Source organism: Bubalus kerabau, chromosome 9 (genome assembly GCF_029407905.1).
Source record: "Bubalus kerabau isolate K-KA32 ecotype Philippines breed swamp buffalo chromosome 9, PCC_UOA_SB_1v2, whole genome shotgun sequence".
NCBI lineage: Eukaryota > Metazoa > Chordata > Mammalia > Artiodactyla > Bovidae > Bubalus > Bubalus kerabau.
Genome location: NC_073632.1, coordinates 29,745,599 through 29,769,533, shown reverse-complemented (window position 1 = coordinate 29,769,533; position 23,935 = coordinate 29,745,599). Strand labels below are relative to the sequence as shown.

The 23,935-nt window shown below is 44.6% G+C and overlaps 1 pseudogene; it reads right to left on the bottom strand.

The window, feature by feature from the left end:
* Positions 1-20,469, bottom strand: part of LOC129619664 (WW domain-binding protein 11-like) — a 52,654-nt pseudogene extending 32,185 nt beyond the window's left edge.
* Positions 20,470-23,935: the final 3,466 nt, after the last annotated feature.

Sequence of the window (23,935 nt, the reverse complement as noted above, 5' to 3'; positions counted from 1 at the left end):
GGGTTGCAAAGAGTTGGACACAACTGAAGTGACTACACCACCACCACCACAGCCACGTGGGAAGGCAGTTTGGCAGTGTCTTATAAACCTACTCCTACCATATATCATCCAGCAATCGTGTTCCTTGGTATTTATCCAAATGAATTAAAAATTTATGTCCACAGAAAAAACCTGCACATGGATGTATATAACAGTTTTATTCATAACAGCCCAAACTGGGAAACAACCAAGGTGGCCTTCAGTAAGAGACAGGATAAATAAACTGTGGAACATCCAGACAATGGAATGTTATTTGGCACTTAAAAAAAAAAAGGGTTATCAAGCCATGAAAAAAACATGTAAAAATCATAAATACACATTAATAAGCAAAAGAAGACAATCTGAAAAGGCTACATGTTGTACAATTCAACAATATGGCATTCTGGAAAAGGCAAAACTATGGCGACAGTAAAAAGATCAATTGTTGCCAAGGATTAGGCAAGGAGGGATGAACGAATGGAGCACAGAGGATTCTTAGGGCAGTAGAATTAGTCTGTATACTGTAATGATAGATACATGTCATTACACATCTTTCCAAACCTATAGAATGTACTACACCAAGAGTGAAGCCTAGTGTTTAACTATGGATTTGGGGTGATAATGATGTATCAATGTAGGCTCATCAGGCAACGGCACCCCACTCCAGTACTCTTGCCTGGAGAATCCCAGGGATGGCGGAGCCTGGTGGGCTGCCGTCTATGGGGTCGCACAGAGTCGGACACGACTGAAGCGACTTAGCAGCAGCAGTAGCAGCACCACTCTGGTGGGGGATGTTGATAGGGGTAATGACGTATCAATGTCAGTTCAATGATTATAACAAGTGTACCACTCTGGTGGGGAATGTTGATAGTGAGGGAAGTTTTGCATGTGTGGGAACAGAGGGTATCATGTACTTTGCACTCAGTTTTGCTGTAAATCTAAAACTGCTCTAAAAAGTAAATTCTATTTTTAAAAGAGTGTGTGCATGTTCAATCACTCAGTTATGTTCAACTCTTTGCGACCCCATGCTGTATCTCTCCAGGCTCCTCTGTCCCAGGGATTATTTTAGCATGAATATTGCCAAATGGAGTGGGTTGCCATTTCCTCTCCAGGAGATCTTTCTGACCCAGGGATCAAACCTGAGTCTCCTGCGGCTCCTGTATTGGCAGGCAGATTCTTTACCACTGAGCCAGCACCCCCTCAAAAAGAGCACACATTTCCCCCCAAATATGAGGCTCTACAAGTTTGAAAATTCACCAAGTCAGAACCCTTCTGTAATACCTAACTTTAGTTATTAACAAGACATTCTTCTGCTTCCTAGGGTTGGCAGGCTATCTAGATTTCCCTTAAGCATGCTACTGGATTAGATGGTTCATTTTGAATTTTCATGTGATTATTTTTTTTACTGCAGGGCATTCAAATGGATGATTATTGCCATAGTCTTGAAACAGAAAGTCAAAATTACTTTTCTTAAAAGTAAATAAATACCAAAACCCAAAACAAAACAAAAATATCCTGTGATAAACCACAAGGAGAAGAATATTAAAAAGAACGTATACACACACACATATAACTGAATCACTTTGCTGTACAGCAGAAATTAAGACAACATTATAAATCAACTATACTCAATAAATTAAAAAAAAAACTCAATCTCATCCAATCTTAAATGTAAACCTCCAATTTCAAATCTGATTTAAACCATCTCTCCCTTACCTTCTGGACATCCCCAATCCCCTGGTGGCTGATCTCCAAAGATGGCTTTAAAGCACCACGCCCTTCATTGTCCCCCCATACTGGATCTGAGCTGGGCCTTTTCTTTTTTTGTGTAATTTTTAAAATTTATTTTGGCTGTCTTTGCTGGGTCTGTTGCTGTGCTGGCTTTCTCGGGTTGGGGCAAGTAGGGGCTATTCTCTAGTTGCAGTGTGTGGGCTCCTCATTGCTGTGGCTTCTCTTGTTGCAGAGCATGGACTCGAGGCTATGTGGGCTTCAGTATTTGCAGCACGTGGGTTTTACAGCACAGGCTCAGTATTTGTGGTGCATGGGATAGCTGCCCCAAGGTATGTGGGATCTTCCTGGACCAGGGATCGAATCCATGTCCCCTGCATTAGCAGGTGGGTTCTTTACCACTGATCCACCAGGGAAGCCCTGAGCTGGGCCTTAGACTCCTGTTAATCAGCAGAAAAGGCTGCTGTGCCAGTTCTGAGTCAAAAGAGGGCCTTATAACTTCTTATTTTGCATATTTGGAGGCCCTGAGCCATCAAGTAGGAAATCTGGTATGTTAACATGTCATGTGGAGAAACCACGTGGAGAGGGAAAAGTCCTGAGCCCAGATAACCCATAGTCCTCGCTGAGCCCAGTTCTCTAGGTGTCTCTGCCGAGGGGCCAGATGTGTAAATGGGACACCATGGGCAGGAAAGCCTAGTCAGGGCCGCAGGCGATTGTAGCTCCAGTGACCTGCTCATGGAGCAGAAGAACCACTACCCAGATGAGTGCTGTTGACCCTCAGAAGCAAGAGATGAAAGCCACTACATCCTGGGATGGTTTATTACACAGCAGTGGGGAACTGGGACATTTCTTATGCCCAGATCTATCTGGCTGGGGAGAGGGACATGACTTTTCTCTTCACCTTCCTCTTCTGTTCCTAGCTTTCTGTGTTGGGGACTGCTAATAGGGGTGAAAACAGGGACAGTCTTTGCTCTTAACTGCTCTCACACCAGGTGATATACTGGAGTTGGCCTGGACCAGATTGTTTAAGCCAACTGTTAAATTTTTAGGAATTTTATGGGCCAAATGTTACAAATGCCACCATTAAAATTTAAATTACATAAAATGATACTAAAATAAATTATACTAAAAAAGAGGCAATAAATACTCAAAACTTGCCATCTCCTATCTTATTTTGAGTGTTGGTGGTATAGTGGTGAGCATAGCTGCCTTCCTATCTTATTTTGCTATCATCTATCGTGTCTTTAATATTATTGATGTGTCTTGCACATGTCTCGTGGAGATGCCATAGAGCCACATGCTACTGTGTTAATTTTTTTCAACCTCACAATCAGTGAGTAATGTCATGTCAGTAGCTTAGAATCAGCCATGGTGGGAATCTTTATACCATGGAAATGAGCAAAACATTAGAAATTAGTAATTTTTCCCTGTGGATTAAGCTGGTTGTTAACTTGGAATCCTCTGTTATATGTATTAATATATATAATATTTATATATATATTTATAATATATTTATATATATATATAATATATATATATAATTTATATATATATAAAATTAATATATATAATAAAATATATATGGTCCACCCTGGCTAGTGGGTGATGCCTTCTCTGGGAAAGGCAGGAAAATGTTAACCCTCTATGAGTTTTTTGAAGGTGTCCAGTGAGACCCTAATGCTGGAAAAGATTGAGGACAGGAGGAGAAGGGGGCAACAGAGGATGAGATGGTTAGATAGCATCACTAACTCAATGGACATGAATTTGAGCAAACTCCAGGAGATAGTGAAGGAAAGGGAATCCTGACATGATGCAGTTCATGGGGTCACAAAGAGTCAGACACTACTTAGCGACTGAACAACTACAACAAATGAGACCTGCTATTATTCCAGCTCCTCACTTGGGAAGTTTTCAATCCACCTCCTCATTTTGGCTCATAGAACACCTCTCCACTTCTTGCTACTAGTTCCTTTGGCCAGTGGATAGCCCCTGTTTGTAGAACACAATAGATCAAGTCTGTCATCTTCCTGGATGTCCATCTGACCCACCAGATAAGGCTGGGCTGCAGAGTCGCACATGACTTAGTGACAGACTTTCACTTCAAAGATAAAGAAATATGGTTGTCTGGATAAAGAGTTTACTGTTAGTCTAAGTAATCATGAGTGCCTTGAGTTAGGTTCCCTGGGAAGTAAATTCTGAGATGGAGCTCAGTGTATAGAAAGTTTATTAATGTTGTGGGTTAAAGATGAAGAAAAGTTGGGCCAGAGGAGAAGTTGAACTGAGGAACAGTCACATAAGAACTCTCCTTACACTGCGGAACACTTTGAAGCTCGAAAGGCCCTTCAGACTATATGCAGTCTGCCCAGTGGGGCACATGACCTTGGCCTGGGGGCCCTCTTTGGTTGAGGTAATTCCCAAAGAGAGCAAACCATCAACAACTTTGATGGTCAGTTGTTGGGGCATAAATCTTTCCATCTTGAAGGGGGGATCTGGCTGTGCCACTGCATACATGACAGACATCCCTTTCCAGGTGCAATCTACTAACTTTGCATGAATTCTGGGGCCAGTTCCTCTAGGATTCTGGTGGGCCTCTGAGGGGAACTTACAGGGGGATAGCAAATGAGACAAACGACACCCCCACCACCGCAGTTAGCCTGAAGGCCACACATGATATTCACTCTTTCCCTCCTTGGCTAACCATTCAAAATTCCCTTTGCCCTCAGCTAGTGTCTCAGCTGGTCTTTGGGGTTTCCTTGAGCAGAAATTCAGACTCTCATCACTGAGGGGGTTCAGTCCCCTTTCTTAGGCTGTGGCTACACCATCTATGATGGGTACATGTTGATGAGTACTATACTTTGGTGACAAAATACTAAGAGCAGTCCAGATGGACTACTTGCCAAACATAAACCTCTCTGCCCAGTCTGGGTAATGGCAGGTCTTCCTTCTCGTGACTGATGATCAAGGAAGATTACCCCTGCAAGGCCTTTGACATGAGTTTCCTGAAGTGGCTGGGTGGCAGGTGTAGCTTAGAGTATGGTGGGATTCTCACAAGGCCTCCTGGTACATAGGATCCCTCTTTAGGATCCAAGGTCTAGTCTATGGCCATACCACCCTGAACACGCTGGATCTCAAATGATCTTGGAAGTTAAGCAGGGTTGGGTCTGGTTAGTACTTGGATGGGAGGATCCAAAGTCTCAACTCACAGAAGTCAACTTACAGGGACTGGAGAATGAATTCCCTAAGAGAATGCTGGAAAGTGTTGTTGAGCCTAAAAAGTAAATCAATGAAGACTTTGTTATCCATCCTCTGCTCTTTATCACAGTGTTAGGTAAAGACAGAATTTTTACTCTATGTTGAAATGACAAGTAGAGTGTATGAATAATGAGGCCCGATTCCTAAATCATTTTTAGCTAGTAAACTACTAAATAGAAAATAAATCAATGAAGTGATCAGGATTACTGAGAAATATCTTAGACATAAATTTCAGAGAGGATAAATCAGCAACATTTGGAGCCAGGAAGGGGGGGATTCTTCCTTTAGACCCTTACTGATTGACTAAGGTGGCCACATGTGGGGTCTGGGGAGCCTCAGAGAATTTTCTGAGAGCTAGGAGAGTAAGACTGGGAAGTCAAGCACTTTAGGTACATTTCTTGATATTTGCAGCACAACCCAAGATTTAATTATCATTAGGCCCTATGTTTGTAATTCTTTCTGACCCACCTTAATGCGTGGCTCTGCTTTCTTCCTATTTTAGTCTTAGTAAAGAGAAAGCTGATCTTCCCTGGTGGCTCAGATGGTAAAGCATCTGCCTACAATGCCTACCATGTGGGAGACCCGGGTTCAATCCCTGGGTAGGGAAGATCTCCTGGAGAAGGAAATGGCAACCCACTCCAGTATTCTTGCCTGGAAAATCCCATGGATGGTGGAACCTGGTAGGCTACAGTCCATGGGGTGGCAAAGGGTCAGACATGACTGAGCGACTTCACTTCACTCACTCAAGGAGAAAGCAGGGCTTCCCTAGGGACTCAGTGGTGAAGAGTCCACCTGCCAATGCAGGAGATGCAAAAGATGCATTTCAACCCCTGGTTGGGAAGATCTCCTGGAGAAAGAAAGGGCAACCCACTCAGGTATTCTTGCCTGGAAAATCCCATGGACAGAGGGGCCTGGTGGACTACACTCCACGGGGTTGCAAAGATTAGACAACCTAGCAAACTAAACAAAAACAACAGATCAACAGCATCTGCCTTTCCACATTCTACAGTCTTTTCCATATTATTCCATTAATAATATGGAATTATTAATTCCATATTAATAACACTAATATTAATACTAAAACGAACAGATACTGATAAAAAGGATTTAGGAATTGGGTCTCATTATTCATATACTTCACTTGTCATTTCAAGATAGAGTAAAAATTCTGTCTTTACCACAGAGCAGAGGATGTATAATAAAGTCTTCATTGATTTACTTTTTAGGCCAAATGTGTATTGAGGGAAGGGCTAAGCCATGTACACATATCACCACTATTAGTCGTTTGGGACTCAGTATGATGAAAGTGAAAGTCACTCAGTTGTGTCTGACTCTTTGTGACCCCATGGACTAAACAGTCCATGGAATTCTCCATTCCAGAATATGGAGTGGGTAGCCTTTCCCTTCTCTAGGGGATCTTCCCAACCCAGGGGTTGAACCCAGGTCTCCCACGTTGCAGGTGGATTCTTTACCAGCTGAGCCACCAGGGAAGCCCCACTATGAAGACCTCGTTATGATTTTTATTTTGCAAACAGGACCCAGAAGCATAGGATGTCTGGGAGAAATGATTAATACCAGAAGGGGGAGAGAAAACAGGAGGAGCTGCGAGATTTCTCTTGTGTCGTTTTGCTGCTTTTCATATAGCTGTCACACCCGTTCTTTTGCTCTAGTGATTACAGTTTTCAAATAAAACATCAGGACATGGGGCTTTAAGCAATGCCTTCTGTGCCACTGGAGGGAAACGGAGGCAGCCAGCACTGTGCGTCTGAGGAAGCGTGGAGGCAGGTGCTGCTGCCCCACTTCGTCACGTGACTGGGTACCACCTGGGAGACTCTGGACAAGGACCCCTATCTCTTGCCACCTGGTTTCCCACTGCAAACTGAGGTTGATGAAGGGTGGCTTTCTCCTACGCTACTGGCAGGAATGTAAATTGGTGCAGCCACTATGGAAAACAGGACAGTGATTCCTCGAAAAGCTAGAGTTGCCACAGGATCCAACAAGCCCACTCCTGGGCACGTATACAGACAAAATGATACTTCAAAAAGATACATGCAGCCCTATGTTCACAGCATCTCTATTCATAACAGCCAAGGCGTGGAAACAACCTAAACGTCCATCAACAGATGAATGGATAAAGAAGATGTGGTGCGTATATACGATGGAATACTACTCAGCCATAAAAAGGAGGAAATAATGCAACTGCAGCAACATGAGTGGTCCTAGAGATTATCATACTAAAAGGTGAAGTCAGAAAGAGAAAGGCAAATATTATATCACTCATCAGTTCAGTTCAGTCATTCAGGCATGTCTGACTCTTTGCGACCCCATGAATTGCAGCACGCCAGGCCTCCCTGTCCATCACCAACTCCCAGAGTTCACTCAGACTCACATCCATCAAGTCAGTGATGCCATCCAGCCATCTCATCCTCTGTTGTCCCCTTCTCCTCCTGCCCCCAATCCCTCCCAGCATCAGAGTCTTTTCCAATGAGTCAACTCTTCGCATGAGGTGGCCAAAGTACTGGAGTTTCAGCTTTAGCATCATTCCTTCCAAAGAAATCCCAGGGCTGATCTCCTTCAGAATGGACTGGTTGGATCTCCTTGCAGTCCAAGGGACTCTCAAGAGTCTTCTCCAACACCACAGTTCAGAAGCATCAATTCTTCGGCACTCAGCTTTCTTCACAGTCCAACTCTCACATCCATACATGACCACTGGAAAAACCATAGCCTTGACTAGACAGACCTTTGTTGGCAAAGTAATGTGGCATCTAGAATATGACACAAATGAACTTACCTATGAAATGGAAACAGACTCACAGACAGAGAACAGATTTGTGGTTGCCAAGGAGGAGGGAGTTTGGGATTAGCAGATGCCAACTATTATATATAGGATAAACAACAAGGTCCCACTGTATAGCACAGGCAACTATTTTTAATATCTTGTGATAAACCATAATAGAAAATAATATATAAAAAATAATGTAAAATATGTATAACTGAATCACTTTGTTCTATAGCAGAAATTAACACGACATTGTAAATCAACTGTACTTCAATTTAAAAGGTTTTTAAAATTGGAGGGTGGTTTTGAAAATTAGGCATGACAGCCCACACAAATGACTCAACCTAATGCCCTAGTTATGTGTGTCAAAATAGTTCTATTTGAGGCTTATAACCCAGTGAGGGTGACATGTGTATTCTGTTTTGGAAAATGCAATGCCTGTTGTTGTTGTTCAGTCACTACGTTATATCTTTGTGACCCCAGGGACTACAGCGTGTCAGGCTCCCCTGTCCTCCACTATCTCCCGGAGTTTGCTCAAATTCACATCCATCGAGTCGGCAAGACCCATGGGTGTTCTCTTTAAGCTTATCTGAATTTTGTTCCATTCCTAACTCAGGAGTGTCAATGTTGCTTTTCTTTCTTTTCTTTTTCTCTCCTAAGATCTTATTTTCCAGGCTCCCAGAGCTGCTTCTCTGACCATCTGGTGTTTTGGCCCAGCTAATAAGATAATGCTTTCTTGTTTGTTTGTTTGGGTTTCGTGATTTGGTGGCTTCTGTGCTGATTATCTGATTAGAGCTCTCATTAAGTACCTTCCCTTTAGCTTGTCAACAAACAAGTTTTTCCACTTACAAGATCATCGGAATAATTAGTTGGACATTCTTGAGCCTGAGGCAAAGATTTTAGATCCCTGAACTCATTTTCCTCTTCAGTGTTAGTCAGTGTTACTCAGTCTGACTTTCCGATCTCATGGACTGTGGCCCACCAGGCTCCTCAGTCCATGGAATTCTCCAGGCAAGAATACTGGAGTGGGTAGCCATTCCTTTCTCCAGGGGATCTTCCTGACCCAGGGATTGAACCCGGGTCTCCTGTATTTCAGGCAGACTCTTTACTGTCTGAGCCACCATAATTGTGGTCCTTTTGTCTCCTGCTAAATTCAAATTTAGGAGCGCTACCTCTTGGCAGCGTGGTGGCTCTCTGGCCGTCATTTCTGCTTTGGGAATCTCTTTCTGGATAGCGGGGCTGCTCACTATATGGAGGCTCCTTGGAGGGTCAGCCAGACCCTTGGGACCCACCTCCTGGACATCACTGTTGCCCCTGCACTTTCTACCTGCTCAGAAGGGCTCCAGGCTTGGGGTGTAATGTTCTGTCATCACTGTCTTGAAATCCTTCATAATCTTATCCTTGAATTTGTGTTTTGCAAGTGAAGTCTAATGGGATCACAGAGGATGTGCTGGTGGCTTGGAGCCTGTGTCACACACACAGTCCCTTTTCTTGCCATGTCGCTGCTTCCCTAGGACAGTTTCTTCACTGCCCATGCCCCTGCCTTGGTCCAGTGGCTACTAATCTCTTCTGGCTTCCAGTGGGGCTGGGTGCAGGTTCCAGGACAGTCGGAGGCAACGCCATGTGCTGAGTTGCAGGGAGGGGGCGGGATTGGGAGTCCACCATGGTGAAGGTCTGCACTTGTGCTCTCACTGACGTGTGACTGAGGGAGTTAAGTAGCAGATGGTGGCTCAGAAGGTAAAGAATCTGCCTGCAGTGCAGGAGACCTGGGCTCGATTGCTGGGTCAGGAAGATCCCCTGGAGGAGGGCATGGCAACCCACTCCAGTATTCTTGCCTGAGAAATCCTATGGACAGAAGGAACCTAGAGGGTTTCATGGAGTCACAAGAGTCAGACACGACTTGGCAACTAAAACAACAACAATGTATACATATAGCTGATTCACTTTGCTGTACAGCAGAAAATAAAACATTGTAAAGCAACCATACTCCAATTTTAAAAAATCAATGCAATATTTGCTGTCCTGTTTCTAGACCTATTTTCCACATATTTTCTATGATACAGTTAAATGAACTATAGTGTGTGTGTTTGGGGGACTCAGTCACATCCGACTTTTTGCAACCTCCTGGACTGTAGCCTGTCAGGCTCCTCTGTCCATGGGATTTCCCAGGGAAGAATACTGGAGTGGGTTGCCATTTCCTACTCTAGGGGATCTTCCTGACCCAGGGATTGAATCCATGTCTCTTGCATCTCTGGCACTGGCAGGCAGATTCTTGACCACTGCACCACCTGGGGAGCCCAAATAAACTATAGCATAGTATTAAATCAGAATATACTAAATCAGAACGTCTAGTTGCCATTCCAATGAATGACACTGCTCCTGTGGTCACTGCTTTGGAGTTGTGATTGCCCAGTTCTCCAGAGCAGGGCGGCAACTCCTGCGGGAAGGAGGCTCTGCTTCCTCTTTAAGTCTGAGTAAGTAAATATGTGTGTTCAATTTGACGCAGGTTCTCCCCAGGGAAGTCAAGCTGGGTGGCTGAGTTTGACCTGTCAGGAGTGGGTTATCATGAACTTTGTCTTGTTTCCTCCTCCTCAAGAAAATAATCGCTCTGGACAGTCCCATTCAGGGTTGCTTACACTAACTGCCGAAGGGAAAAGTGTCATTGAGCCTGGTGTAGGAGCTTTTAATTTCACACAATCTCTCCCAAAGAAATTAAAAGCAAGCTGTTCTCATTTTCTGTGTTACCAAATCGGTTCCTCTTACAAAACATATTAGCTAATGTCTACTAAACGGCCCTGAGAAAGACATCCAAAGAAGGTCAGAAAGCCACTGTGGCACCTGAGTCCCCCTGGATCTAGTTCAGAAAACCTGGGTTCTAACCCCTGCCCTGTTATTTACACTGAGTTGTGGAGAGGAAAAGATGACATATGAGAACCTGGCAGAGTCTGGGACACAGGAAGTAGCTAATAATTGTTTGTTGTGAAAGGGTATGAAAATCATTTGTAGGTACTTTAAAACTCTCGCTTAAGTTCTTATTATCAACCAGAAGGGAAGAAGCGATGTAACTTTATAATTTGAGCAATATCATATTTAGCATGAGAGTGTACTTGAGCTCATTTAACTGCATGCGGCATTGTGAGATGTTAGTGCCCATTTTGTCATCCTCTGTACAGATGTCTCAGGCAGGACAGTGTAGAGTGGACTTCCCACCTGGAAGTTTCCATCTGCTGTGGGTCCAAGAGACTCTCCCTCCAGAAGCCATGTGACTATGGGGTCTCTGTGGCTCTCAGGGGCACTCAGCAAAGACATTCCTACCCCTTCACCAGCTGTGATTCGTGCCCCGTTACTCAGCAGCAAGCAGAGGGTATGTAAACCCAGTGTAAATGGCCACTGGACATCAGGGATATCACAGAACTGAGAAAGTGAGCACGGTTTCTTGTAGAAGTGTTAGGGGTTTCAGGTCTTAAGCGTTTTAGGCAGTAGGGTGCTATCTACAGTCAAAGTACTCAAGTTAAAATTGCCAAGCATGGAAGCAACCTCAGTGTTCATCAGCAGATGAAGAAGCTGGCATATATGTGTGTGTGTGCGCACTTAGTTGATCAGTCATCTCCAACTCTTTGCAATCACATGGACTGTAGCCCACCGGGCTCCTCTGTCCATGGAATTCTCCAGGCAAGGACACTGGAGTGGGTTGCCATGCCCTCCTCCAGGGGATCTTCCCAACCCAGGGATTGAACCTATGTCTTCTGCATCCAGGTGGATTCATCTGAGCCACCAAGGAAGCCCAAGAATACTGGACTGGGTAGCCTATCCCTTGTCTAGGGGATCTTCCCTACCCAGCAATTGAACTGGGGTCTCCTGCATTGCAGGCCAATTCTTTACCAGCTGAGCTACCACATATATATGTATATGTGTGTGTGTGTGTGTGTGTGTGTGTGTGTGTGTGTGTGTGTATGGCTTCCCAGGTGGTGCTAGTGGTAAAGAATCTGCCTGCCAGTGCATGAGACATAAGAGATACCAGTTCAATCTCTGGGTCAGGAAGATCTCCTGGAGGAGAGCATGGCAACCCACTCCAGTATTCTTGCCTAGGGAATCCCATGGACAGAGGAGCCTAGTGGGCTACAGTCCATGGGGTTGCAATGAGTTGGACATGACTGAGTGACTAATACCTATGCACACACACACAATGGGATACTACTCAGCCATAAAAATGAAACTGATTTTGTCATATGCAGATGGACTTTGAAGGTATTATGCTAAGTGAAATAAGTTAGAGAAAGACAAATAGTATATGATATCACTTACATGTGAATCTAAAAAAAATACAACAAACTTGTGAATATAATAGAAAGAAGCTGACTCCCAGATATAGAGAACATACTGGTGGCTACCAGTGGGGCGAGGGAGGTGGGGATAAGGAATTAAGAGGTGCAAACTATTTAGGTATAAAATAAACTACAAGGATATATTATACAACACAGAGAATACAGACAGTATTTTACAATAACTATAAACGGAATAAAACCTTTAAAAATTGTTAATCACTATGTTGTACACTTGAAACTTATATAATAGTGTAAACCAATCAAAAAAGAAAAGGAATTCACAGAAAAGCAGTATGCAAGAAAGCCTCCCAAACTAATTTTAATAATAATATAGTAAACATTCCATATGTTAAGCCAGAAATCTATTACTTTATAGTGGGTTAAACAAGATTCAGCTGTTTCTGACCTAAAAAATTACGATTCTTATGATTCTAACAGGGAGGCCTGGCATGCTGCAGCTCATGGGGTCACAGAGAGTCAGACTTGACTGGGCAACTGGACAGCAACAACATGATTCTAGCACTCACATACTTTTACCACATAACACTTTGTTTTTGCTAATCTTGTGGATCAGCTGAACCCAGATGGTAACCATGATTTTAGTGTAATTTTAGTATTATGTTCATAGACAAGAAACATGACATTGAATTTTTGGCTATGTTATGATACCTAATATTTTTTGCTCGGAGGCATTCAAGTCCCACTAGCCGTTGAGTAATTGAAATGGTTTAAGTTTGAAATCCTCATATGGAATAAGTGGTAACTCCCTTTTATATCCAGAATGCCGTTTATAATCTGGCCAGAACCCTCACTGCCTCGCCTTGCCAAATAAGGGATGCTCAGAAAATTGGAAAGTTCTAAGCCATTAATGTTTTGAAATGTTCCCAGGGTGATGATTACTCAAGTAAGGGCCCTATGACTCCTGCCTACACACAAAACTATTTCCATTTGACTTTGCTACAGATTAAAGAGCCAGGAAAAATGACACCCGTATCAGAGAATCATTGCCCCGTTAGCCAGTAAAAGCATCCACCATTTTCAGAACATTAGCCAGCAAGAGCGTTTCTTTGGTGCCAGAGGCTCAGGACCAAAGCAATCTTTGCGTTTTTCCATCTGTGACATTTCCTTTTAGAGACAGTCAAGCTTCAACTTCTCTTCCACGCATAAGTGCGTATCATCCGTTGTCCCAAGTATCCGGCTGATATTATCAGCAAAGTCGAAAGACAAACTGATAATTTAGCTTCAACTACCGCTCTGCATGAATCAGCAGGTTAGGCAGAGATGAATGGCTGCAATGTGCCATCCGGAGACATAAATGTTCAGTTGTTATTTGTGTTAGGAGGCCCTTGATAAAAGCTTCATTATTTTACAGAGGGAGTAAGAGTTCCTGCCTACCAGCGACAGGGAACACTGTGCTCTTCGCTCTTTGTTTTCTGCGGCTTGATTGTCACCAAATGCCTGACCTTGGCTCTTTGTACAGCTGAGAAGATTAGGGAAGGTAAGGAGGTGGAGAGGGTTTTTAAGACTGGGCACAGGTAGAGAAAAGGCTTGACTTCTGTGTCCAAACTTTCATCCGGTAACAGACACCGCCCCCGCCCCCCGCATACTTGCCAATGACTGGGCATTTTGGTGTCAGAAACAGATTATTTCATTAGAGGGACATCCCAATCAATGTCTTTTTCTGTAGTGTGTTTGGGCTTTTCAAAGAAGAATATGTACATAGAGAAAAATAATCATTATAAGAAGCACAAACTGCAGTCAAGATTGCCGGGAGAAATATCAATAACCTCAGATATGCAGATGACGCCACCCTCATGGCAGAAAGTGAAGAGGAACTAAAAAGCCTCTTGATGAAAGTGAAAGAGGAGAGTGAAAAAGTTGGCTTAAAGCTCAACATTCAGAAAACGAAGATCACGGCATCTGGTCCCATCACTTCATGGCAAATAGATGGGGAAACAGTGGAAACAGTGTCAGACTTTATCTTTTTGGGCTCCAAAATCACTACAGATGGTGATTGCAGCCATGAAATTAAAAGACGCTTACTCCTTGGAAGGAAACTTATGACCAACCTAGATAGCATATTCAAAAGCAGAGACATACTTTGCCAACAAAGGTCCGTCTAGTCAAGGCTATGGTTTTTCCTGTGGTCATGTATAGATGTGAGAGTTGGACTGTGAAAAAGGCTGAGTGCCGAAGAATTGATGCTTTTGAACTGTGGTGTTGGAGAAGACTCTAGAGAGTCCCTTGGACTGCAAGGAGATCCAACCAGTCCATTCTAAAGGAGATCAGTCCTGGGTGTTCTTTGGAAGGACTGATGCTGCAGCTGAAACTCCAGTACTTTGACCACCTCATGCGAAGAGTTGACTCATTGGAAAAGACTCTGATGCTGGCAGGGATTGGGGGCAGGAGGAGAAGGGGACGACAGAGGATGAGATGGCTGGATGGCATCACCAACTTGATGGACGTGAGTTTGAGTGAACTCTGGGAGTTGGTGATGGACAGGGAGGCCTGGCGTGCTGCGATTCATGGGGTCGCAAAGGGTCGGACACAACTGAGCTGAACTGAGGCTCTATTATTTACACTGTACTAACAGAATGTAACTGATCCCAGAAAGTAAACTTCTCTTTGCTTCTATTTATCCCTAAAATGGGGGGAATATGACAGTACCTATTTCAGAGGTGGCTGAAAAGATTAAATGAGCTAATATATGTAAAGCCCTTAGAACAGTGATCAGTGAACTATGGTTCATGGGCCAAATCTAGCCAGTAGCCTGTTTTTTTGTTTGTTTTTATGATCCATGAGCTAAAGGCTTTTTTACATTTTTAAATGATTGCATTGGAAAATGCTATATAAATGCCTACACAATACCCTCAATTTTGTCTGTTGGTCCATAAAGCCTACAATACTTACTATCTGACCTTTTAAACAAAAAAAGTTTGCTGACCCCAGCATAGTACAGTGCCTGGCACACAGTGAGTGCTTTCAGAGTACAAGCTATCATTAATAATATTTACCACACTATATTATGTCATACCAAACTATACTTTCACGCTCGGTGACTAAAGCCGAGAAGAAAGACCCCAGTGTCAGTGGAATACTTCATCCAGCCTGATTTGTGGGCTCCTGAAAATCTCAGTTCTCAGTCCTTTTAAAGGTGCTTTGACACTGAAAAGTTCAAGGAGGGTCATTCAAGATGCAGGCCCAGATTCCAGAGGCAAGATTCTGCCACCCTTACAGATCACCCGGTTACTGAAAACTTGGCCAACAGTCCCTGTGACCACTGCAGCCTTCCAGGAAACAGAATTCTCCAGCATTCACAGCTGGACACAGCAGTACTTTCATCTGTAAGGCTAAAGGGCACAGGCCTCCTTGGGTTCTCTTACCTGAGTCATTTAAAGGTAGAGAACACTTTTAAAATAATTTTTGGCCATTTCACAATTTTGAAGTTTCGTCAAGGAAGTTAATTTCTAACTTTCATCTTACTAGTCAACAGACTACTATTTCCACTTACAGAAAGCCATTTCTGATGCATATGCAAATTTATAAAGCACTGGTTGTTGACCAGGATACAGAGAACTGGATTATGGGCTTCTGGGTCAGAATACCACTGTGTCATGTGATATAGATTAGCATTTGGGTTACAGTTTAGTCTAAGTAATTCTCTACATCACATTTCATATGCTGAAGTGTCTAAATTATCCATGTTGAAAACTGCCTATTTAGAAATGATATCCTCTACGTGCTTTTTGTCTAAACTTGCAGGCTTCTTAGAGTTCCAGGTACAGCTAATTTCCATGTACAACTGCTATGCTATCAATTCACAATGGCATTTATGTTTTATTTAAAAAAAGAAAGCATGGAAGCATCTAATGGTTTTTTGGAAAGCTGGCTGATGATTCTGCATTTAAAAATCAACACCAAACCTGGGACACAAGAATATATTTTGAAGAACATACTACGCTCTTCTCTGAAGAGGAGGTGTTATTATTTCTAAATATATTTTATCTTCTGACACATGTGTGGGCAGGGAGTAAAGGGGGAAGTGGTTGGAGAGAAAAAGACAGTAGACAAAGATCTAGTCAAGAAATCAGACAATTAAAATTCCCTGAGCCAGAAAGAAACATTTCAGGAAGAGGAGGAGGGTGGAGAGAAAGCAGGGGTATTTCATTGATGTAGAAGCTGGCAAATATTTTTTCAAATAAACTGGAATATTTTAGCTCAGATATATGCATGCGTTCAAGATGAAGATGTAAGACACTAAGGACAGCACAGTGTATAGACCTTCATCTACAGTTGGACTTTCATACGTATCTTCCTTATTGCGCACCGAGATTATGAGGTCCTGAGATCAAGAACCTTGCTTTACACTCTTACCTGCACAGGCCCCAGACAGGTGTTCAGCTCACCTGTGATGTTCAGCTGTCATTGCTGTTGACAGCTTTCATATGAACATACACAAAGATCGTTTATATGAATTCAGTTGTAATTCTCAGAGCTCACGATCTCTCTTCTTTTAGGCAAGAAATCATCTGGTTTTCTTCAGAAGCTACTGGTCATATGATGGAAAGGCATATATGGTAAAAAGCTACAGTGGTTTATCTCGCTATACAGTATGAATCATTAAGTCTTTACGATTCATTAGAGTCCTTGGATTTTTCTAAATTCCCATTTCATGTGCAGCAAATCAATATCATATCCAAATCAAAATGACTTTTTTAGATGTGACCCCATCATATTTACAGAACTCCATACATACAGAAAATGTTTCAGCACAATTAGCATCAGGAGTCTCTGGTGGCCTTTTCTGAAAGATGCTAGTAGGGACAACTGAGTCACTGACTTGGGGATAAAACACAGGGGTGCCGCACTTCTGGTCCCTGGAGGTGAGACATGACAGACAGACAGACAGACAGATGGCCAACCGTCTCCGGTGCTGCCTACCTGACCCCAGGAGTTGACTGCACCTGAAAGGCAGGCCCACAGGCAAACAAGACTAATCTTAGCCAGGAAAATCAATACCCACCAACTCATCTCTTTCACACATGGGGAACTTTAAGCCAAGAGGAGACTGTAAACACAGGCCAAGCCTTTTGAACTCACAGCCAACTCTCTCCCTTCATGGTGGCCCTGGCCACATCCACTGGCCCCTTTTTCCTACTCCCACTTGGCCAGGCAGAGGCACCCAGGACATGGCCCCCCAGTGCCCACCACAGTCCCCTTGGGCGTGGGGGCAGGTAGCGACCGTCAATGTGCAGAGAGGTCCTCTGAGGTCCCCAGCAGGTCCGGGTGTGGCTCCTGCAGCTCCTGCAGCCACAGCCAGCACGGCCACGGCTGCCTCACCTGGCCCAGGTTCACGCAGCCCAGCCCTTCTTGCCATCCTGCTAAATCCCAGAGCCTGGGATCCTCAGGAATGGCATGGCGAACCAAGGCTGATACTTCATTGAAAATTTGGTCTGTTTTAGTCAGCAAGACAGAAGATGAGTGAAGTGGAGCCTCCATCTCCCACCCTTCTCTCAAGCCAGCACCTTGGGCCCAATAATCACTGGGTCACAGGGACCACCTGGGCTTATTGCTCCAGTAACCCATTCCCTGCACATCACCAATTTTCCAGTCCCGAGTTCACTTCGTCTGTCCCTCAAAGTAAGAGCAAAAATGGTAGCCTGGAGCAGGGCAAGCTTCCCTTAGACACCAACCACTCACCACCCAGAAGGGCGCCCCTGAGCTGCCCAGGAAGACAAGAGACCACGACAGATGAGCACCATGAGTATCTTGCAGTGCTCCTGGCCCCATTTACGGACTCTAACTGCAAACCACGCCTCCCCTGCAAGGGTCCAGCACCACCCCCTACGCTACTTTTCCATGGACTGCCTCACCTGCCCTCCCGGGTCACGGTGAACCGACATCCCGGGATATTCGTGGGGCCGGAGCAGAGTCAGGAGGGCCACATCAATTTTGCTGCATTCTGAAGATGGGGGCCACCAAGGGTGGGCAGACGAGCCTCTGCCAGCTCAGGGCGGCTTACCTGTGGACCTACGGGCTGCAGTAACAGCTCACCAGGAACACCAGAGGGGCGAAAACGCTAGGACAGAGTTCCTCACACACGCTTCTTACAAGAAAACCCCAGACAAGCTGAGTGCTACGGTGCTTGACAGCAGTGATCAAGCTTTCCTCCCATAAGGAGCATTTCCCAAACAACCAGCCTGAACACTTGGGTCCTACAAGAACAGCTGAGAGCTGTGAGCAGAGCGTCACCAGCCACGGGCAACTTTGGCGAGCCGCTTGCAAGTCGTGGGGTGTTTCTGTGCCCAGCCATTCAAGGCTCTTTCCTTGATTCTGCAAGCTCCAGGTAATAAGAACCCATTCAAGTCAACAATTCTGTTATATTCTATTCCACTCTAACTAAATGAAATGATGAAAGAGTGTAGGACACTCATCTCCCAAGTGGCCTTCCCAAGATGGTTCTATGGAAGGTTGTTGACACCATGTTATAGGACTGATAAATAAGGATCACAAACACCCAAACAACCTTACATTTCCAGTTTCTTTTCTCCAAAAGAAAGCACAACTTTCTGCCCAAGGGCAGGTCATCTGAGGCTGTGGGAGCAAGGGCTACTCTCTCAGCCAAAGGAATAATGCTGGTACCTATCTCAAGGGACCGAACTGAAGATGAAAGTGAAAGTGAAGTCGCTTAGTCCTGTCCCACTCTTTTCGACCCCATGGACTGTAGCCCACCAGGCTCCTCATTTTCAAGGCAAGAATTCTCTTTTTTCTTTTTTTTTAATTATTTTTTTTAAGGCAAGAATTTTCAAGGCAAGAATACTGGAATGGGTTGCCATTTCCTTCTCCAGGGGATCTTCCCAACTCAGGCATGGAACCCGGGTCTCCCTCATTCCAGGCAGACGCTTTACCGTCTGAGCCTCCAAGATGGGAGGCCCATCCAAAAATCTCTAACTGAACACACACACTCTTGAAGAACTTCTCTGCTGGCCAGGAGGTAAGGTAGAAAAGTCCAGCATGCAACTGACAGCACTTAATTCAAGAACACATTCTCAGGGAGTGTTTCCAAAAACGCCAGCCTCCTTCTCGAACACATGAGGAATACAAATGACCCGCTGTCTCCAGCTGGGCGGGGTCCCCACAAACCCGAGGCTGCCCCACCCCAGGCCTGAGCCGCCCCCTTCTGGGTTCTCTCTGGCAGGTCCTCTCGGAGGGCAAACCATCAGCCCTGGGCCCCGTCATGTCTGGCAGCCGAGATTAAGGAAACAGAAAAACACCTACCTCCCGGGCCGGGGGCGCTGCGCAGGCGAAGACAGGATGCTGAAGGTCGCTGCCACGGGGTTGTGGGGTCCCTCCAAGGCGCTCATCTCTGGATTCCCTGGTCGGAGCAGGGGTAGGGGGTAGACTGTCCCGAGCCAGCCTTCCGCGGGATGCTGGAACCAGGAAATCCTCTCGAGAAAGCTCAGGTTCAATTAATAAAACCTGGCTGAGCCTCGGAGTCACGGGGGCTACTTGCTGTCTGTGCTGGGGCAGATGGGGCGGTCTGGCTCGCCCACGTGTGAACGATCCCGCAACATCCAGACACGGGTACCACGAGGAAGGCAGGGAGGGAAAGGCAGCTCGTCACCTGGGAAAAGGCCGACTCTCATGAAGCTCGTCCCTAGGCAGCGAGACAGGCGATCAGGATCAGCACGTGTAACGAATGGAAGCGAATTAACCATCGGCTCCTTCCCCAGGGGACCTTCTAAAGCGAACAGCAGCGCGGGTGGGAGCCCCTGGCAGGTTTTGCGTCTCCTGCTGGGCTGCGGGCCCTACACAGGGCAGGGAACCTGGCCCTGGTTCTCCTGCAGGGCTTCAAATTCCTAGAGAACCCGAGATTTTTCAACCCAAGTTTTCTGGATGTGGGTTTTTTTCCCCCCCTCTTAAACCGAACATAACTTTATTGGTTAAATCATTCATAACATGCAGGTGTCTTGATATTGCAATAAAGACCAAAGCCATAGATTCCTGGATGTGGTTTTGAAGAGTCTAGACATGAGAGGCGGAGAAGGCAATGGCACCCCACTCCAGTACTCTTGCCTGGAAAATCCCATGGATGGAGGAGCCTGGTAGGTTGCAGTCCATGAGGTCGCTAAGAGTTGACATGACTGAGCGACTTCACTTTCACTTTTCACTTTCATGCATTAGAGAAGGAAATGGCAACCCACTCCAGTGTTCTTGCCTGGAGAATCCCAGGGATGGCGGAGCCTGGTAGGAGGCCGTCTATGGGGTCGCACAGAGTCGGACATGACTGAAGCGACTTAGCAGCAGCAGCAGCAGACATGAGAGGGAAACAGGCAGCAGAGAGGGCTGCATGCTAATTCAGCCCCCAGGGACTCTTGCTGAGGACACAGGCCCAGGCGGCTCTTGAGCTGCAGGTTCTGTGTTAGATCGCTGGGTTACTTCTTCAGGAAACACACCAAAGCTCCCCTCCCAATATCTCTTTCAAAGCAATCCTTTTCTGGAAGCTCAAACTCAATCATCTTTATAAAAGATACTTAATATTGAGAGGAGGGTAGTAATGTTACCCTGGATCGTTGACCTTGGCCAATCAATAGAAACTGACTAGAGGCCAGACAAGAAATCCAGGCAAGACTTTATTGGGGAGGGAGGGGGTGAGAACAAACAACAGGTTCCCTTCTTGGCTCGCTCCCTAAGGGGTGGCAAGCTTTTCCTTAAGTGGGGTGAGGGTAGGGGTGTGTCCAGGAGTCCCGGAAGGAGGGGTGGCTTAGGTGTTTTGCTCACCTCTTAGGTGGTGGTGTACGCAGGGGCAGGTGCAGTAGCGCATTTGCTCCAGGCGCCTCAAAAGTGGCAATTGGGTTTTTTTGGTCTCTTTGTATCTTTTGGGTCCGGAGTTTGCCCCAATTGCAGTATGGAGACAGTTATATTTTGTCTCATATAGTTTCTTTGTATTTGTTGCTAGAGGAGAAATGTGTCTGGAATGGTCTTCATTGATGTCTCTTCTGCACCTGTATAATTTACCAGCCAGAGATGAATTTGAGCAGATTTATATAGCAGCATTTCTATAGATTTTCTCATGCTTTCAAAATTGACCCCTTAAATGTATGCTGCTGCTGCTGCTAAGTCACTTCAGTCATGTCCGACTCTGTGCGACCCCATAGACGGCAGCCCACCAGGCTCCCCGACCCCTGGGATTCTCCAGGCAAGAACACTGGAGTGGGTTGCCATTTCCTTCTCCAATGCATGAAAGTAAAAAGTGAAAGTGAAGTCACTCTGTCGTGTCCGACTCTTAGCAATCCCAAGGACAGCAGACTACCAGGCTCCTCCATCCATGGGATTTTCCAGGCAAGAGTACTGGAGTGGGGTGCCAGTGCCTTCTCCACCTTAAATGTATAGACCCCTGAAATATATAGAGGTCTTCCTTGGTGGCTCAGACGGTAAAGAATCTGCCTATAATACAGGAGACCCAGGTTCGACCTATGTGGTCAGGAGGATCCCCTGGATAAGGAACTGGCTACCTACTCCAGTATTCTTGCCTGGAGAATTCCATGGACAGAGGAGCCTAGAGGGTTACAGTCCATGGGGGTCACAAAGAATCAGACACGACTAAGCGACTAACACACTTTTAAACGTATAGAGACTCTGTTGCTCTTAACTCTGTCATCTGCCAACTCTAGCCAAGGTGTAGTTTTCTGTGTGCAGGTTTGAGGATGTGTCATTGGGGAGCACCCGCCAGGTAAGGATGCCACAAGTTCAGTTATTACCCAGTACAGTAACACTTCTCAACAGTAAATTCTTTTTAAGCTTCTGCCTACCTTTGGTAATTTTCCAAACCCTGAACTAGTTATTTTTAATAACTGTTCCCAGTTTAAATAATTGTTATCTTCAGAAGGAATTGCTCAAATTCTTTATGCTTCCATTACCCAAAATCCAGCTTGTTCCTTATATGGGGCTAAAATCCAGCTTTTCAACGGCCAATTTCTTTATTTTTAAAAATGGGCATTATATGATATCTACCTTATAAGAATTAAGTGACATAATGTATGCACAAAGCTTAGCATATTATCTGTTACATGATAAGCATTTGATAAATGTGGTAAATATTATTGCTTCTTGTTATTCTTCTCATTCATCTTGGACCCAAAAGTTTTGATTTCAAGTCCATGACTCTATATGGAAGAGTTACTAAAGTAACAGAATTTCAATGCTTTAGTCACTTAAATGGCACTGATTGCAATACAGGTTGTGAAATCTGAATCTGACAATAACCTTGAGTTACTGTCCTCCTAGTGCTGCCTTAAAAATAATTTATTCAATGAAAATATGTAGTATGGATTATTATCTCGCCTTAGCTAACATCCTTCCACTGACTTTTTTTTAAATCCCTGTAAGAACCCCCTAACTAGAACTCACTGTAGTATGGGGCTTCATAGTGGTTTAACAATTGCTTAAATACTTCATATAACAGGAAGTTCTGAGGTGGGTTAGACACCAAATTTGGCTTAGTAGCCCATCAGTTTCCCATGACTTGGGTTCTTTTTATATTTCCACTCTGCCATGCCTCCTGAAGACCTCCTCCTCTGACTCATGGTAAGATGGCTGCTACAGTCCACATGATATCCAAGAAAAGATGGATAATAGTTTTGTGTTTCTGTCTTAGGAGTAAGCCAGTAGTCCTTCACAGTCTTTCTCTTTTATCTCATGGATGAGAATTAAGGATGATAAGAATGTAAATCAGAGTGTTGGTCATGAGTTACTCAACCAACAAAGTAAGACAGCCAGGAATGCTTATTTGAAAAGCCTATACATATATTTGATTAAAATAAAAATTTAGTTAACATGTGTGTTTTTCCTCAATAACTCTGAATTCATGTACCTTATAATGTATTGCATCTTTACTTTCATCTATTCTTTTTGCTTTGTTTGTTTTTATTCTTTCTTTGAAATAGAAGCCTTGCTGCTGCTACTGCTGCTAAGTCACTTCAGTCGTATCCGACTCTGTGTGACCCCATAGACGGCAGCCCACCAGGCTTCCCCGTCCCTGGGATTCTCCAGGCAAAAACACTGGAGTGGGTTGCCATTTCCTTCTCCAATGCATGAAAGTAAAAAGTGAAAGTGAAGTCACTCAGTCGTGTCCAACTCTTAGTGACCCCATGGACTGCAGCCTACCAGGCTCCTCTGTCCATGGGGTTTTCCAGGCAAGAGTACTGGAGTGGGGTGCCATTGCCTTCTCCAATAGAAGCCTTAAAAACACATAATCTACACCTATTTCTGCGTCTGGGTGAGATATTGTAGCCTGTCACAGGCTATTCTCTCATTGAAACTAATTAAAATAAGTTGCAAAAATACTAATATTAATGGTACTGAAAAGCTATAAAAGTAATGAGGACTAGATAAATAAAATTCCAGAGAACAAAAAGCTCTTCTGCTAGCAGCTTTGTTCCTGGGAGCATCAACAACTTGCATGGTGGACTGAGGACCAAGCTTTTCCTAGCAGAGAAGGTTTACTGAGGAAAAAAGAAGCTGGCAAGGGACTGGTGTAACATGGGAAAGGAGAGGAGGCCAGAATACAAGCTTAGTCTCCCCTACAGACTATTTGCAAAATTCTGGTTGTGATATAAGAGTCTGTAGTGCTGGCTGGACAGGTAGAACAAAGTATTCCATTGTCTTACAGTACTGAGGTGGAGAAGGAAATGACAACCCACTCCAGTATTCTTGCCTGGAGAATCCCGTGGACAGAGGAGCCTGGTGGGCTGCTGTCCATGGGGGTCACACAGAGTCAGACATGACTGAAGCGACTTAGCAGCAGCAGCAGCAGCATAGTACTGAGGGGCTT